Source organism: Centruroides sculpturatus, unplaced genomic scaffold (genome assembly GCF_000671375.1).
Source record: "Centruroides sculpturatus isolate CEXI.00-Female unplaced genomic scaffold, Cexi_2.0 scaffold629, whole genome shotgun sequence".
Classification (NCBI taxonomy): Eukaryota; Metazoa; Arthropoda; class Arachnida; order Scorpiones; family Buthidae; genus Centruroides; species Centruroides sculpturatus.
Window position 1 is genome coordinate 49,310 of NW_019384821.1, and position 19,921 is coordinate 69,230.

Consider the following 19,921-nt stretch of genomic DNA (forward strand, 5'->3'; position numbering starts at 1 on the left):
GTTGTAATTATTTTAATTATTTTTATTTCCAAACTGATTTTAACCAGTTCTATAGTAAGGTAACATTCCAATAGACAATATGCAAAGCTTTTTTTTCAGTTTACAGCAGTATTTATTACACAAAATTTAAGTAAAGCTTAACATGCCGATCTTGCCCCGGTCTCCCCTATATATTCTTTATTAAAAAAAAATAGTTTAAAAATTTAAATTTAGAAGAAATTTTTAAAATATTTTCTATTTATTATTTAAATAATATATTTTTACTTTACTTGGAATTAAATTGTTTAATCACGTTTTAAAATAGAAAAGACTTATTGAATTTTTAAAATTAAATTTCTTTCTAAGAAACAGATAAAATTTAATTTTGTTTTGTTTTCTCATATGTTCTTTTATATATATGTATATAAATATATATATATATAAGAGGGAAAAGCTCTTGATAAATTTAAACATTTATATTTTTGCATGTGTTCACATTGAGAATGTACAGGAATAAATTTGTTTAAGGGGATACATGAAGATTAAATTTACTCTGATTCTACTGTTTTTTTGAAGTAAGTGATTTTGTTATGATACCGAAAAGAAAATTATTAATGAAGTGGGTTCTTTGTTTGTACTGTTGCAATAACAAATGGGATGTATTGTACTTTGATCGGATGAATTCATTATACAATGGAGTTAGCCTGGTGAAGAAGTCCTGATGCTGTTATAGTAACAAATTTTTAGCTTTAAAAATATTTCTATTGTATATAAATATATTTAAGTGTAGCAATTTAAATAGTAGAAGTCGAATAAAGTCGCTATTGTTATTGAATCTTCTATTTTCCATAAAGTTGTATTAGGAAATAGGAAAGTAAATTATTGTGCTTTAGTTTTTATATTGCGGGCGTATACATTCCCACAGCCGTCAGTCAGTCTGTCCGTCCTTCCTGAACCTTCACAATGGAGTTAAATAAAAATCGAGACCGGATATAGAAAGTTTAAGAGTGGAATATCCTTATCAAATATTTTTTTTAGTTTTATAATATTTTATTATGTATAAAGATATTTTATTGTATATTAGCTGTGTATACCCTACATTGCTTTGGCTTTCAAGAGGTGGGATTTAGGTGAATAAGGGCTGGTGTACTTTGTATTGTATTTTTTAAGCAGTTGAAGAACAGCTACGTGTTCTTGGTGTGGCTTGGTTTTAAGTGGGTAAAATTGGGTTGGGAGAGGGTGATAAAATAATGGTCTGAATAACTAAAATGTACATTTATTTACTCGAGTATTTACAATAATGAAGCTGCAGTATTATGTTAACGCTTGCTCGAGCTTAAGTTAAGAGGGTAGGCTTTAGAGACGATTGGGGTGGGTCCCAACCGTATTTTTTCATAGGGTGTCGAAGAATATTCATGCCAAATTTGGTTGAATGAACTGAATAATATTTAGATGTTATTGTTATCGATTGTTTTTTCCAAATCTTTTCATTCTCCTATTATTTGAAAATGTTTTGATACCGAAAAGAAAATTATTAATGGAAAAGCTATTTTGTTTGTATAGTATCGAATGGGATGTATTCTATTTTTATTAGATGAATTCATTATAGAATGGAGTTAGCCAAGTGAAATATTGCTCGATGCTATGTTACAGTAATAAATTATTTTCTATCTAAAATTATTTTATTGTATATAAAAGTTTTATCTAAATATGATATTTGGATTCTAAATATCAAATAAAATAAATAAACTGAATGATATTTACAATATTAACATTGATTGAAAGTTTTTGATTCTCTTATTTTTTTGAATAAAAGTTGTATTATGATGCCGAAAAGTAAATTATTAATGAAGGAAATGCTTTGTTTGTAATGTAATATTATTAAATGTATGTCTTGTATCATCGGATGAATTCATCATTCAATTGAATTAGTGTACTGAAAATACTTTTTGATGTTGTTATAATGACAAATGCCAAATTATTTTCGGTTTAAAAAATATGTTTTTATCGTTTATCAATTTTGAATGATAAATAAATAAAATGAGATTTTAGAATATTATTTTTATTAGTATCGATTGGATACTTTTGATTATAAAATTGCGGTTAAAATAATATTATATATTATAATATATAANAACTTAAAATTTATATGCACAGATAAGCTTATACTCGATTCAATAGGACCTACTGATAATACAGTAATAGCCAAAATCCTAGATCTTGTACAATACCAATTAAAGTGTATTCTACAATACCATTATGTAAACTTATATAAAAAAGGCCTCGCAAATCTATGCTTGATTAGGGCCTCGCATAACTGTCGCTAAGTATCTAGGAAGCCTACTACATCTTCCTAGATATATAATTAATATATTACTATAAAATTGTTAAGTTTAAAATGAATAATGCTAATAAATTGTTTTTTTACCATATAAAATTAAGAAATAATTATTAAAATAGCATATTAATGTATCTGTACTGTATATATCTCTGTGCTTATTTTTGTATAATACAATTATAGGCCTTTGAGTAAAGAAGAGTTTAGTTCTTATCCATATACTAACTAATTTGTGTTTAACAATATTATTAATTATTTACTCTTTCAATATAAAAATTCAGTAGCTTTATAGTAAGTATAATAGAGTAGCTCATTGTATAAACTACACTTAATCTAATTTTGCAGGTAGGAAGCAGGGAGTTTTTTTTTGCAGTTTTCTCGAACAAAAACGCTGATGGAATACATAAAAAAGTGAGTGAAGAATATCTTTTTATATATATATATATATTTTCTGTTCTCAATAAATCTATTCCTTCTGTAAACGTGACTTATATAACATTGCTTTCACTGAATGCATCACACGCAAGTCATATCATCCTTTACCAGTAGAAAAGAAGAAGATGAAGAAGAAGAAAATAACCCAAATAGTTGTACTTTATTTTACTTTTTTTTTCTTACTTAATTATTTTTTCTTCCTCTTTAAAAACTTTGGGGTTTTATTTAAGATTTTTCAAATAGATATAATGCACTTTTAACGCTATCCCCATTGGGAAACGAAGCATCCTAAAATGCAATTAGGAGAGGATTTTTTTGTGGGTGTTTTTCATGAATATTCTACTAGATCTTCGCTACTTTTTTTCTATCTTGTTTTCGTTTTCGACATTCTTATACTCTAGAGACATTACTGTAAAAATGATGTATCTAATAGACTTTCAGGTAAGTCTAGAAAACTAAGTATGAAATACAAATAAATCTACAATTCATTAGAACATAATTTAAATTTTAAAAACAAATATATTATTATTAATTACAAATTAAAAATAATTTTATAAGTAGATACAACGCGTTTTCATCTTCAACATTTTAACATTAAGAATTAATTAATAATCATTGAGAAATAATACTCGAAACATAAAGAAATCACTTAAAATCAGATTATTATTCTATTCTTAATTGTTTTTCCTTTTAAATGATCATCATGTTGTCTTTTAATTAGATCGAAAACTGGTATTTAGTCTTGTAAGCAGATTACTCTGATCAATAATTTCTTCATTAATTGATCGATACTTTAATCCTTTATCAATATCATTATCATTATTTTGTCTTAAAACAAACCACCAGTAATATATTTAAATAGATAATTAATTAAATAATTTTACAATAAGTCATATAACATTTGATGAGTAAACAACCGCAGTTTAGAAACGAGTTGTCTAACTTTCCCGGCAAAAAAGTTAAAATTGTGTGTAGTGCTATCTGTTTATTATAAAATAACAAAAAGATTAATTTTAAGGATAACGAGGAGTTTTATAAATAATTATAAATGCAAATAACGAGTAAAATCTTTATTAATTCTGACTCATCTCGAGATACGACATATGACCACCCTCTATCTCCTCACTCACTCGACCTTTAACCATCAAAATTTAATAGCATTAATGACCCCAATACAGAAACCACCCTGCAAAATTTCAGAACTTTTCGACTAAAGACACAGAAGTTATTAAGCTTTAAATTGAGTAAACAAAATCGCGAACTCTCTACACACAAGTACCAATAATACCGAAAAATTCCCAAATATTAAAAAAAAAAATAATAAAAATTCACAATCTGTCTACATTATTATACTTTATTATTCATTTTATATATTAAATTATATTATTTTTACTTGGTGAATAATGTATTAAAGCGATAATTATCATCATATGTGATTAATTTAACAAATGAAACCGAATATTTATAATTGTTTTAATGATATATCTATACATTTTTCTTACAAAAACAAGGCAGACATTTAGTTTTAGTTCTACTAATTAATGAAGAAATACCGCTGCACTTAAGCTGTATCTTATGGCATCATTACTTAAACATTTAATTACAAGAGCAAATAAATTCTTCTGATATAACAGGTATACTATTTTTTTTTTATCCTTTATCTCGATACTAATTTGTCCCTTAACTATATAATTATTTTTTCCGTCTAACCATCTAACCCTGTGGTAAATGCATTCTACTCTTTAATTTCCTTATTATATAAATACTAATTCTTTCATACAATTTATTATTACTTTTTTCCTTCTCTTGGTATTGCTATTAATTTTATTTTTAACAAGAGTTTCGATCGTTTTTATTTCTTACTCTTCGGCATTAATCATTTACAACCATTTATTTCTATAAATATATTGAAAGGCAAGGGGGGAATCAACGACAATTGAGACAGGAGAGTGCATTCGATATCTTGGTAACCAATTAAATCTCATGAGTCAGCGGATTTACGGTATTATCAGTTACAATTGCAATCTGAAAGGATTACAGGTTATCATAAGTTGCTTTCATACCCTTCTGTAAGAATCTTTCAACAAAAAAATCGAATAAATGATTTGTAGATAAGCTTCTCTTATGGTGATTAACTTTCGAATTTTCCTTCTAAATACCATTTTAATAAAGCAAAAGATGACTTTTTTTACTGTTATAGAAGCCTTCCTCTACAATATTATTGATTTTAAAATTCATAAAATAATTCGAAATCATTTTTAGGATACGTTTAAAAACTTAATTTCATAAATTATAGAATTAAGAGGAAAAAATCTAGTGTATTATTGTGACAGCTTCAGAATAATACACACTCGATTTTTCGTCACAATGCTCTCGAGTTTAGTAGTGTATTGCCCCTGTACATCATACTTTTCCTGTTAACAACGTCAAAATAATACACACTCGATTTTTCGTCACAATGCTCTCGATTTTAGTAGTGTATTGCTCCTGTACGTCATACTTCTCCTGTCTTTTCATATCTGGTCTCGATTTTCATCTATCTAACTTAGTTCTCGAGATTAAGAAAGGACAGACGGGTGTACCGAAAATCTCATACTAAAAGTAACGCAAAAACCGATAAAATCGAAGAGCGTATAAATTAATTTAAGAAGAAATAAGAGACAATGGCATACGCTAATTTCCATTATAGCATAGTAAATTAGCGAATTAGGACAAACTTTAAACGAATTAGTAAGAGAGATAACAGTTAACGAAATTTTATTCTAGGTAAAGATACATTTGGTCTAAGCAATATGTCCACAGCAAGTATAAGAATGGAGAAGAATAGTAGATTTACCGAGCGCTTTTCTTAATAGTCTCTTCCACCCTAAATGCTCGCATTTGATTATTATTATTGCTACAATCTATATTCCACTCGAGTAGACTCCGGTGTTACAATTTAAGTAAATGACTTGGAAGAAAATAACGTAATCACAAAGCAGGTCAGAGTTAATCCGATCAAAGTGAATAGTGTGTCATCGCAACCAATAACCATTCACCAGTCACAAACTGCAGATTTTTCAAATTCGCCTCTGGCTACACGTCTGGGTTTTGTAATCTTTTTCTTTTACTTTTTCCCCCTTTCTTCTTAGAAGTTTTTACCATAAGGAAAAGGTTTCTTTCTTCTTCTTCTTTTCTTAGTATTTTTTTATTTTATAAAATCTTTTCTGTTTTATCATAGCTCACACAAATCCTGCTATCATCTCCACTTACACACAAAACAGACGCACTTTAAATGCAAAAAGAAGGAAAAGATGAGGAGCTATTTGATTTGCAAAACAGATGGTGTGGTTTAGAATAGAACGAATACGAATGCGAAGAAGTTTCTGCCTTAGAATTGGAATGTCTTATTACTGAAGAGAGAGAAAAGCTGTTGAAATGCTCGTGTGTAAATATGTAGAAATTAAAACCACAGATCGATACAAACTTAACTTCTATAGTTCTTAGTTATATTTCAAATAGAAAAATAAAAAATAAGATGGTTTCTTGTTTAGTAATGGATCGAAGTAAGTAAGGTGTTAGTTCGATACATTATAATATACATAAAATTACAGAGGGGTAAAACTTGTAGACAAATTTTGGGGGAGTTTCTACAAGTAGATAATAGAATAGAGTTTGTGATTAAAGGTGAAAGGTTACGTATTTCGATCACTTTTATGATTATAATTTGTGGAATTTTTTACACGCTCTAAGGAGGGGGGGACAAAACCCCTTATGTCACCGTCTCGACACACGTGATAATATTTATATATTATTAGAGATTTCGTATTTGTTATGGTAAAACGCAAGAATCAATATTTCTGTCTGGTTAGTGTCTATTTGTATCTATTATCATATCTATAACGTAGCGATGAAAGGATAATTTTTAAAAAGTTAACACTCCTTCGTAAGCTTTTTAAATTATTCTCGTTGATGTTGTCTGTGTTAATTTACTTAGCGAAGAAATGAAATATCGAATGGAAAGATTAAAAATTTAATACTTTGAAGTAAATTATAGAAAATAATTAATTAAATTGAGTATTGTCTATAGTCAAACGTAGTCAGATTAACAATGGTTTATTCAGTTTAGGTATTATTTTTATATAAATTTGTATAAAACTATGAAGCAATTAAAGGATAGTTTTACGTATTGCAGTTTTAATAGTATTAGATAAGGATAAAAATCCATTGTGTTTCATCAAAGCTGATGCTCGTTTAGTCGTTTATATTATTTTATACATATATAACTATAAAGTTTATATATATACAAATCAAATGTAAAAATAAATAATCTGCAAAGCTGGTTGTAATTAATTTTATATACAAAACTAAAAAAAAAAACAGGAGAATTTAAATTTATAAAAATATCTAGAGCAGTTATAAAGGCTTATAAAAATTCATTATATATTAAGAAAAACAGGAAAAATATTAAATGATTTAATATCTTCCTGTTATTAAATGATTTAATATTTACTCAATCTAAAATAATTTATCAATAAATCAACAAAACAAATACCAAATTCAAATCTCATTTTCTTTCACAGAAGTACCAGACAGTCAATATATCGTGTATTGACCTACGACAAAAATACAATGTATTGTGTTTTTAGAAGATTTCGAGCAAACAGTAGAAGGGCAAGAAGTTATTTTCGATTGAACCATAATCCTTATAAACATTTATAGTTTTATATACATTATGTTATTCCTATACAGTTCTATCTATCTATTTATTAAAATCATATTTAAATACGTATAGCAAACAACAAAGAAGATTATCGTAAAAAAAAAGGAAACTGATATTCATATCTTTGTTGAGTTATAGCTTTTGTTATAATTTAATCTGATTCCATCCATCAAAATATAACTTTGATCAAAGTTAATCGATATATTCGATAGGCCAAATGTCAAAATTTACATTGGAAAAATTTTATTTATATGTTGATATTATACGAAATCTAAAAATATCTATAACTTGTATGATTTCTTTATATTAAACTATGGAATTCAAACGAATACATTTAGATCATTGTACCTAACTTTAAAATTTAAACGTACTTTTTTTTTACTATAAAGAAACGTTAAAAGTAGAACATATATACTTAGGATAGTGTACAAACCAGAAAATTCGATTGAAAACATTAGAGAATCTACCAAATTCGACCAAATTCTTTCGAGAATGTCACATACGTCAATATTCTACTGGCAAAGAAGCCAAACTTGAACAGTTTCATTACGTAATTTTTTAATGTAATTATTATAATTTAGGAAAAAGAAAACATCTTTTAAAATTGCTCAAGCTTCTTAATATTTAAGATTATTTATTAATTAATATTCAGTCTATAAATCTTCTGTAAGACTGATTATAGAAAACTCTAATCAATCGCACAGTTTTTATACCAACCTGTACATCAATTCTAGATTATTTTATAGAGTATGTTAATTAAAGTTGTAATATATAAAAACGAGTTATATGACATTTATAAAATAATATAACCTTTGGAAATTTCAAATTATAAACCTATACATTCTCACTGACATAGGACTCTCAGTTATTCGTTAATTTCCAGAACGGAGTTAGAAAGATAAAAATCGAGACCATATATGGGGTGGAGACTCATTAACCGTGTAAAAAATTCCGATTTGGAGCAGAATTTACGCGATTTAAATTCAAAATTTCTCGAGAACAGAGTTAGATGACCAGCATGACTCGATTGTTATCAGGGGAAGTATGATTTACAGGGGCAAGCCACTACTGATTTGAGATGGAGAGCATATAAAGTATGATAAACAATTACAGCCTGGTATTGTGACGATTTCATAATAAATAATTGCTCGTTAATATATGTATGTGTATGTGTTATAATGCTATGTTGTTTCCTATAACTGGTTTATATTTATATATATATCAGTAATAGGATAATAATCAATTCAGAAGAAGTAAAATAGCGATTAAATATAAAATATCCTCTAGAGACATGGAAGACTAAAATATAAACTGAAAATAAACTGCGTTTTCAATGCTACTCACGCAACATAGCAATATAAGATTTGGAAGTTACCTAGAGCGATTCAAAATCAAAGACATATAACAAATGCGCATACCGTCTTTCGAATATAGAAAATGGTCCAAAATATTACAAATATATTCCAGACAATAAAGTACCTTATATATAACTTATATATCATTTATAGCTATAGGGCAAAACTACAAAATGTATTGTATGATTGAATAAATGCACTTTAATATAATTTAAATAATATTATCTATCTCAGAAATTCTACAGTGGTAGTTTCTGATACTGTGTACACTTCACATATTATATATATATAATATAATGAAAGTTTGTTGATAAGTTATATTGAAATATTGCAATGATAGATTCACGTATATCATATTGAAAATTAATATATTATGGAATAAATACATAAATTTCATTTTAATATTTGTAGTAGATTCATACGCGTGTTTCATGCACAATATACTGTAGTTTTATGTATGATCTACGTATGTTTTATATAAATTCTGTGTAGATATAATAAAAAGCTTGCGCTTACATATAGTTTATATATGCAGATACCTAGATAACCACGTAGATTAATTTATATAATAATATATTATTGTACTAGTAATAATTATATAATAATACTAAAATATATTTTCACAAATATAAGATCCATTATACTGTATAAAGATATCTACTTTAATATTTATCCAGGAGCAAAAGAGATCTTTTCAGCATAGCAGGAGTGTGTCTATTGTTCTTACAATGATGAAAGTCATAGTAGTGTTCGTGAGTATAAGGAATTGTAGTGATTTACCAATTAGCAGACTGCACGATATTAGCCTTTTTATATAAAGCCACGTGATTTATCAAGATTACATTTTTTTCATCATGCTCTTATGATTAGAGAATTTACATATTGTCTCGGAACTACCACGCAATTTATACTTGCCCCTTTCTTCAGTGAATGAAAGGATTTCTCAGTAAAACTAATGCATCATATACGCCTAGATAGATTTTATATACACCTGTCACAGGTCCAGCTTAATTCTACCCCTCTACAGCCTTATATAAGAGATAAATCTTTTATTATATACACTACTATAAGAAGTGTCTGTGTATATATTAAGATATATACTAAAAGATTAGTTTTAAAGATACACGACCACAGAGAGATGAGATAAAATCTGTCTAGTAACAAAGGGAACCCCACGTTTCTCTGAAAGACATAAAAATATACAAATAAAAATGTTAATTTATATCATTTTCTTATTACATTTTTCACGTAAAAAATAAATTTTAAGGCCCCTGAATCTGTTTTAGGGGCCCGAGGATCCTAAAACAGATTCAGGTAGAGGGGGGCAAACAGTTAAATGGCTGTTGGCCCCTTTCTACCTGAATCTTTTAGCAAATAATTTTGTCACTATAAAATTAAATCCTACATTATCTTATTTAAACAAGAACGTTATTAAAATAAGTTTTTTTAAGTATTATAAACCACGTAAAATATTCTTTTAAATCTTTTAAAGTAAAATTTTTTGCTGTAATCTTTATGAAAACATTAAATCTTATTTTATTTAAAAAATAAAAATTTCCTAATTCTGAATGCAAAATCAATATATTCTGGATTATCATAATACATATTTTAAGTAGATTTTTCTTCAGTCTCTTTAAATATAAAAAGAAAAAAAGTAAACGTAAGAAAATAATTAAAATTCAATAAAAATATAAAGATGCATTTAGTTATCTTTTTTAAATAAATAAATATTAATAAAATAATCATTTTTTTTAATTAAAATTTCACGTGGAAAATAATAAATAAAAATAACGAAACGTAAATTTAATTTATAATGTATATACATTGTAAATAAATCTTATAAATTAATTTTTAATTAATTAATTAAATCTTTAATCTCTGTAAACGAAATACACACACACATATATATAAATTGATATGTTTTAAATGTACTTATGACCTAAATAAAGCATTGTAAATTATAATAAGCCTACAAAATATGATAATTGGTTGGCATTATTGTAGTTTTTTTTTATTAAGCGATTAAACATTTCTTAATATACAGTAGAGCGTCGTTTATCCGAATTAATTGGGGACTGGGGTTGTTCGGATAACTTATTTTTCGGATAACCGATTATGTATGAAAAAATATATTAATTTATTCCGTGTTGAAATTTTTCTCCGTTGCGTGTCGCTTCGCGTTGAATTTTCGTCGATGTTAAGCCTAACGAAGACTATTGTATCATTAAAAATTATTTTTTTATTTTGTACAAACAAAATAAATATATTGAAAAATATAAAAACAATAAAAAATTATACTTCAGAAGTTAATTTAGTATCAAAAACGTAAAATATTTGAGTAGCCGAAGACATAGCCAAAGATTACAGCGCCACAGCACTGGCGAAAATTTAAATTTGTCGACTGGAATTCCTTCGGATAACCGACGTTTCGGATAACCGACCTTCGGATAAACGACGTTCTACTGTATTTATAATTTATTTTTCTTACCTTATTACTTATCCTATCAACTCAGTATCTAACTGTGATCATTTCTTCTCTTTCTTATCTTTACTTCATCCTAGATCAGGTGTTTTCCAACCACTTTTACTCATTGACCCTATAGAAAATATTCATTTCAATCGATTTCCTTAAAAAGTTTTGTTATTCCTCAAGATTTTAAATAATAATTTAATATATATAAATAATACAGTGTAAATATATAAACGTGCAAGATAAATTTTACTTCGTTAAAAATATATATATAAGGTAATCAAACACAGTTATAAACTTTGTATCAGGGAAAAAAGTTATTATATTAAATCATTACATTAGAGAATATTACGTGATTATCTAAAAGGAACTAAATTTATGCATTCCATCTGTAATTTAATTTTCTCCAAGAAAATTCAAAGATAATATATTAAATTTTATGATATCAAAAGTACAAATTACAACATTAATCAAATATTTAATAAGTCTTGTAACTTTTCTAACTCGAAATTCGAATTCAAATTATTACTTTTCTTACTTTAATTACAGTAAACACGATAAAATTTTACATAGTATATTAATTTTTTTAATAACTTTTNTCGACCTGTAAATTTTAAATATAAAATTTTTTGGAGGAATAAATAGGTTCTAGAGTATTATAATTCTTACTTTCCGGGCTCTGTTATACAGTCGACCCCCCCCTATAACACTGTTGATAATTCAGTTTTATATGAATTCCATGTTGTACGAGTCATTTAGATTTTACAAATACGTGAGATGTTCACAGCCTGGCACACGTATTTATAAAATCTAAGTGACTCGTACAACATGGAATTCATATAAAACTGAATTATCCACAGTGTTATAGGGGGTCGACTATATATAAAAGAGGAAAAGTATGGAGATCGGTCAACAAATGACCTCCAATATTTTTATATTTTTGGATTCGGGACACCTTGAAACGTCGAGAAATGGAAAAAATTCGCCGGTGTTTTCTATATTTGTAGATGTAGGGGGGACGAATTGTTTATCTAATTTAAAGCTTAATAACTCCTGTGATTTTTGTCGAAAATTTGTGAAATTTTGCAGGGAGGTTTACGTATTAGGACAATTGATCCTGTTCAATTTTGGTGTTTAAAGATCGACTGGGTAGGGAGATAAAAGAGGTCGTGTCTACTCGAGTAGGGTCAGACTTAATGACTATTTTACTCTTTATTAGCATTTATAACTTTTTGNGTATATAATTTTATAGTTAGACACATGTATACATCATCTATATACATAACATATAGGTTATAAGGATTTTAAACTTTATACCTGCCTTATATACATATAAATATACACCTACACACACAGGCCCGACGAGAGGGGGATGATGATGATGTCCTGGGGCCCCAGAATTTGTTTTCTAAGCACTAATTACTATTAAAATCCTATTGTAGTATAAAATACTTAACAGTAATTACTGTTCTTTATTTTGTAAAAAAGTAATAGAAAAACTACTTGGGCTCCATGTTTATTTTCCTTGTACCCTTACGATGTTACTCGAAGCCACTGTATATTAATTATTAATTCTTATATTAAATTTTATAAAGTAAACCGAAAAAAAAGTTGTTAAATTGAATTATATATTATGATTTTTTCTTTCTTTTATGAACAACACTTTTAATTCAAAATTATTATTATTTTTTAAAGTAAAACAAAAATCGAAAAACTTTTTTAAAGTTAAACTACAATTTTGAATAAATTTTCGATACCAAAGAAAAAATTAAATAATAAAAAGAAAAAAAATGTAAACATATTTTCTTGTTAAATTCTGCATAAAATAAAATATAAAATTAAATATCAAAATGTAAAACTGTGAATAAATTTTTATATTAATGTTAGGCATTATGCATATAATATATTTTTTTATGTAGATTTTAAAATCTAGGATAAATTTCTCATGAAAAATTAAATATTAGCCATAAAAGGTGCAGTCGACCTGTAAATTTTAAATATAAAATTTTTTGGAGGAATAAATAGGTTCTAGAGTATTATAATTCTTACTTTCCGGGCTCTGTTATACAGTCGACCCCCCCCTATAACACTGTTGATAATTCAGTTTTATATGAATTCCATGTTGTACGAGTCATTTAGATTTTACAAATACGTGAGATGTTCACAGCCTGGCACACGTATTTATAAAATCTAAGTGACTCGTACAACATGGAATTCATATAAAACTGAATTATCCACAGTGTTATAGGGGGTCGACTATATATAAAAGAGGAAAAGTATGGAGATCGGTCAACAAATGACCTCCAATATTTTTATATTTTTGGATTCGGGACACCTTGAAACGTCGAGAAATGGAAAAAATTCGCCGGTGTTTTCTATATTTGTAGATGTAGGGGGGACGAATTGTTTATCTAATTTAAAGCTTAATAACTCCTGTGATTTTTGTCGAAAATTTGTGAAATTTTGCAGGGAGGTTTACGTATTAGGACAATTGATCCTGTTCAATTTTGGTGTTTAAAGATCGACTGGGTAGGGAGATAAAAGAGGTCGTGTCTACTCGAGTAGGGTCAGACTTAATGACTATTTTACTCTTTATTAGCATTTATAACTTTTTGAAAATTTCATCCCTATCATCAAAATTAAGCTTTTTTTTTGCTATTTTATAATAATTAGAAATATATAAAGTTTATTAAAAATAAAATATTATAAAAGATGGTGCAACATGCAGTTTTAAACATTGCCGGGAAAGTTAAGCAACTTCTTTGCTGGATATTTTAAGATATATTTTACCATTAATTCTGTATCTTAATAGTTAATAAATTTAACGATTATGTAAATAATGAGGAAATGACTTCATATATTTTTAATGAAACTTGAATTTCATTATATTTTTAAATTAATTTGCATCATTTTGTTTATAAAATCAAACAAAACCTTTCAATGAGTGTGATTGAATGATTAAATTTGCATGATTTACTCACATGTTTCGATCGTTTTAATTACTATAAAATCGATTTTTTACGTGTAAAGTAATGTAATTTATTTATATTAATTTAATTAAAAGTTCTTATTTTGTTATTTAGCATTCAGAACGTTGAAGATATTTATATTAATTTTATATTTTGCTGCTGTTGATTAACAAGTCTTGCCTATTAATTTTAATACAATCTTATTCAAACTCTTTTATTCATTTTTTATATATATTTTTCTGTTTTTTTACTATTTAAATTGATTTATTTTTTTAATTTTTCATATATTTATATTAGGATTATTATTTTTTTTAAACCATGATGCAGCAGGCTTAATTTTAATTCTTCTATTTTTATGAAAAAATTAAGGCTTTAAAGCCTTAAGTAAAGCATAAAAATGATGGATAAATATGATATTACTGTATAAAAATAAAGATAACTGATATGTTTTGTGTATATAAAGTATATATTTAAACAGTTTTACAAAAGTCATTCATAAAAACTTATTAGAAGTTACATAATTCATGAGAAATAACTAAGAATTTTGACAGGAAGCGGCATAAATTATGTAAGAATTAAATTAAAAATCAATAAACTTCGATTTTATATAACACACTTACACAGAAAAAAACATTACACCGAACCTTTGACACGAAAATTCTTCTACTACAGGTTATTTTGTTTTTTTCCTTCATATTTTCTTAAAAATAAATTGAATATTCCTTTTCTTTTTAGAAAAAAAATGGAAACAAAAATATTTAAATAATATAAAGAAGTTTGGTTAAAAATTGAATTTGCATAAAATTATTTTACTTCGATATCAGATATCATTTTTGCAGCAAACATTGAGAAAATTGTAAAAAGTTTATTTTTTTATTATTATTTTTATATTGGATATACATACAACTCTATATAATACTACGATATTTATCGTGAATTTTATATTTTTACATTTTTATATAATAAATTTTTATATTTTATATAAAAAATTTAGCAATTTGTTTTCAATATGTGTGAAGTGTGCAATGTTATTACTTTTCCCTGCTCTGTTGTATACTGTATAATGGATGGAAAGTATGACGATTGGTTAAAAGAAAAGAACCCCTTCCCAAGATTCCCCAAGTTAATAAAAAGGATCCCATATAAAAACCCCTCGAGAGAACTCGCTGGGTTTTTATATGTTGGCAGGATTTTGTTCAGAGCTTAATAATTCCTGTGCTTTTTAACGAAAATTTCTGAAATTTTCTGGAAAGGTTTGGGTGTTAGGGAGATTGATACTGATAAATTTTGGTGGTTAAAGATCGATGGAGTGGGGAGATAGAGGAGGTAACGTGTCGTATCTCGAATCGGGTCAGACTTAATGATATTTTATAATAATTAAAATATAAAAAGTTTTCTGAAATAAAATGTCGTAACAGATGGCTCTACACGCAGTTGTAAATTTTATTGCCGGGAAAGTTAAGCAACTCGTGCTTCCTTTTTTTATGTGACCTTGGGCGTTCACAGAAAATTTTCCACGATTACAAAGCTTGAAGACAAATGCTTACAACAATAAAATTTTATTCGATTATTTAATTTTTTGGGCACTTTTTCTAGATTATAGAATGAAAAGAATTGCATGAAGGCGTTCCATCGTCGAGAGTGTAGGAGTCGCTTCCTTCCCTACGGATGCCCACGTTTAAAATAATTTTTTTCAGTAGGTAAATTGTAATAATTAATAACAGTAATAATATTAAAGTGTTTTTAGCAATTAGCCAAAATTAGCTAACCTTTAAATGCGATGAAATTACCAGAAAGAATGAATTGTTCTTGAAAAAGTTCCAATTAAATTTAACGGGCTGATGATTATGTAAATTATTGGCACCAGCATATTGCTTATGATTTCGAAGGTAATTTTTAATAGAAATTTCCTCTTTCTGATTTTAAATCGAATAATTGATGTAAAAGTTATTAGTAATCTGATATTCCCATCTATAATTAAAATTTTAACATTGCATAGGATAAATTTAAAGCATTTTATTGTTTCTGGAGAATTTAAAATGTTCTAGCATCTTTTATGGCATTTTGAATTTTCCGGAAGTTCTGGGTGGACAATAAACCTGATAATAGGTAGATAGAGACACATTTGTAGAAGATAACGAAGATAAGACGAGGATACTTGAAAGATTTTTATGTAAAGTTAGAGAGATTTCGTGTTTTTAAGAATATCACTTTTAGGAACCAACCAAAATGGCTGAATTTTATTTTAACTACTTTAGGGAATAACGAAATTTCTGTATCCAATGGCAACAAGAGGCTTATGTCACACATTCGAAGTAAATACATTGCAGCTAGCATTGCCTGATTATTCACTAGGCACTTGAGACACATGCCTGGTGGCCCCGGGTCTCGGGGCACCGAAATTAGGAAAAATATAAATAGTCAATTGTGTATTGTAATTTATAAGTAGCTTTAAAGTTAGACAGTATTAGTTTTATATTTTTGGATAATTATGTAAAGGGGCTCCCAATCTTATATATCTTTATCCGCTTGCTAGTGTTTTATGTGCTTACGTACAGTCTGATGCTCGAATATGCAACGCAAGCCTCCCCTTTACTGTTGGATACATAAATTAGTTAAGACAACATCTCAGATCGGAATCTCAGAATTTTTGTGGATAGTTTGACCTAAATACATTGAACCCCAATCATCACTCAATTATTCTCATTGTGGTTATGGTCAAAGCTGAGATAGACATGAAAAAAGCTTCTATTATTGATCACAGATCAGAAGGATCTTAAAAATGCCCTCGAGGAGGCCTCGATTAACTATATACGAATTTCCGGTCTAGACCGGAAGTCATGTGATTTAATAAAAATTCCCCTGTAAAGAGTTAGATAGATGGCTGGCATGACTTTATTGTTATCAGGAAAAGTATGATGTACAGGGGCAAGACACTACTAATTTCAGGTGGAGAGCATATATTTTTTAAATTAAATAAATTAAAAACATGATTAAAATTTTCAACCCGCATTGTGCGATGTTACAATAGTTTTTCCTTATAATTTTTATAACTTTTACTACTTACACCCCTGTAAAAACAGTATAAAAACTTAAGAATTAAAATTAAACTTTGCATACTTAATTACAATTATACAAACATTTACGATTTTAGTTGCAATATTTTAACTATTTTAATTAATTATAAAATTTTAATAATAATAATAATAATAATACAATATCGTTATTAATACAAATACTGCACATATTTTAGATTTCTGCAATACTTTTAATCATACGCTTACATTATTTACTTACAAAATTCGAAACTCTTGAATAAGAAAGTTAAAATTTAACAAAGGTATAGAAAATAGTGTAAAATTAATATAAAAATTTCAAAAATCTCACTACTTTTAAGTTAAAGTCACTTAAAAAAAATCAAAGTTTTTTAAACTTCCGAATCATTCATCTCATAGATTTTCAGTTTAAAGTTTTCGAAATAAGAAAAAAGTTCTAAAATATTTATTTTAAAAAAGTATATATTTATATCTCGAACCATTTTCGAAATTTCTGATCATTTTCCTGATACTTTTTAGGTGTTTCTGAATATATTTAACTGCTTCCAAATAGAAATTTTCATGCTTAAAGTCTCATAAATGTTCACCACGTATTAATTCTTCGTTAATTGTTGATTTTACACGAAGAACAAGCAATTATTTTTAATTAATTTAATTTAAAATATATGCTTTCCACCTCAAATTAGTAATTGGTTGCCCCTGTAAATCTTACTTCTCCTGATAACAACAGAGTCATGCCGGTAATCCATGTAAACTTATTCTAGCGAAAATTTTTGAATTTAAATCACGTTATTTTCGGTATAGACCAGAAGTTCGTATAATGGGGGAGCCTTTTCTGCTCTTAAGTTTTCCATATTTGGTCTTGACGTTCACCTATTCTCGAGATTAAGGAAGGAAAACCTAGTTAATTTCTCATTTATATAATAAAACATAATAAATATTCGTTTTATTATATATTTTTAAAGATAATTGAGCTGTAATTTTCAAATTTCAGACTTATACGTTCCCGCTGCAATCCGTCCGCTTGTCTGTACGTTAATCTCGAGAACGGAGTTAGGTGAAAATGTAGACCAGATAGGTTAGTATATACGAATTTTCGATCTGAATCGGATGCCACGTGGTGTTTTTTAATTAAAATATGATTAAAAATTGAAGCTAGGAATTGTAATTTTATTTTATGATTTCTTTTTCAGTAATGACTTCAATAAAAGGAAATTGATAAGTTGGACAATTAAAAAAAGAATTTCTTTAAATGTTCCATACAGAAATTTGATAAGAGAAAAATTCTTTTAATTCTACTTATTCAAAAATTATGGTAAACCATTCGATACTTCAAAGACAAACGTGAAATGCTATCCTTGCATCAGGAAATTCTTTATGGGGGTAAGGTATACATGCTACTTTTATCTTCAATTTTTATATATTAAAATTTTAATGGTTTGTAAAAGTTTTGTTTATAGAAAGAATATTGGAAATTACATTAAAAAAATCAATTTACTGTATCCAAGTAACGGTAGAAGAGTCAGAGAAGAAGAAGAAGAAGAAGAAGAAGAATAAAGGATGCTGCTATGGTAACATTTCAGAAAAAACTACCGGTGAGTCTGGAAATATTCAAATTTCATTACGAGTTTCAGAATATTTTTTTTAATAAGAAAACAGAATAAGAAACCACAACTCTTAGTTATTCTCCATAACCTGTTACTTCAAAAAAAGTTCATCATCATTTACAAAAAAATTATTAATTACAGTATTAATTATTTTACTGAGTTTTTATATTAATATTATTTAAAAATAAATAAATAAATAGCCCCAAACTATTGTATACAAGCACTTAATTTTGTACAGAAATTGCTTGTCTTTTTCTATGATTTATACTTAAAAAATAAATAAAAATTTATTCTACTTCAAATAAATTTATTACGCTGCATTATATTTCTATGTTATATTTTACATATATTATACATAAACATATACAATTTGGTTATAAATTTAACTAAAATTATATAAAACGAATACAGTGTAAACTATTATTTTACTATCATTTACATATATATTATCTGTTAAATTGAAATTTAGTAAACATATTTTTATTTTAGAATTTTAAATTATAGAGGAAGATGTTCGGTGTTCTAGCTACTTCCATATAAAGGAGATGAATAAGTACAGGACATACGAAGTAGTGATAGTGGCCTCTATCTTAATGGAAATGTACTTTAACGATTGTTCTAATGATTTTGCGCTTTGTTGATCGTTTATTCGTTCCTATTAAAATGATGATGATCAAATTTTTTAATGTTAAATTATCTAAATTAGCAGTTAAAATGTAGAAAATTATATTGTGTAAGAAACTAATTATTGGAAGAATTTAAAATCGAATTAATTTTTATATAGAAGATTTAATACAGAAACATAAAATTTTGCTGCAATATATATATATATATATCTCTNGCAATATTTCTATGGAAGATAGTAAAAGAACTGTTATAATAATATGCATGGATACAGCATGAATATAAGCTTATATACATAATAAAATTAAATATATAAACTCACATTTATATCTCCCTTTTTTTGATGTATTATATCCTACACTAACGATTTTTACCTGTAATTGACC

At 26.8% G+C, this 19,921-nt stretch overlaps 1 long non-coding RNA gene across 1 annotated transcript; it reads left to right on the plus strand.

The window, feature by feature from the left end:
• Window positions 1-2,651: 2,651 nt before the first annotated feature.
• On the plus strand, window positions 2,652-18,894 carry LOC111629924. The gene is made up of 4 exons (XR_002757419.1): window positions 2,652-2,728; window positions 18,299-18,382; window positions 18,498-18,687; window positions 18,753-18,894. It is a non-coding gene; the product is annotated as an uncharacterized LOC111629924 (long non-coding RNA).
• The last annotated feature ends 1,027 nt before the right edge of the window (window positions 18,895-19,921 follow it).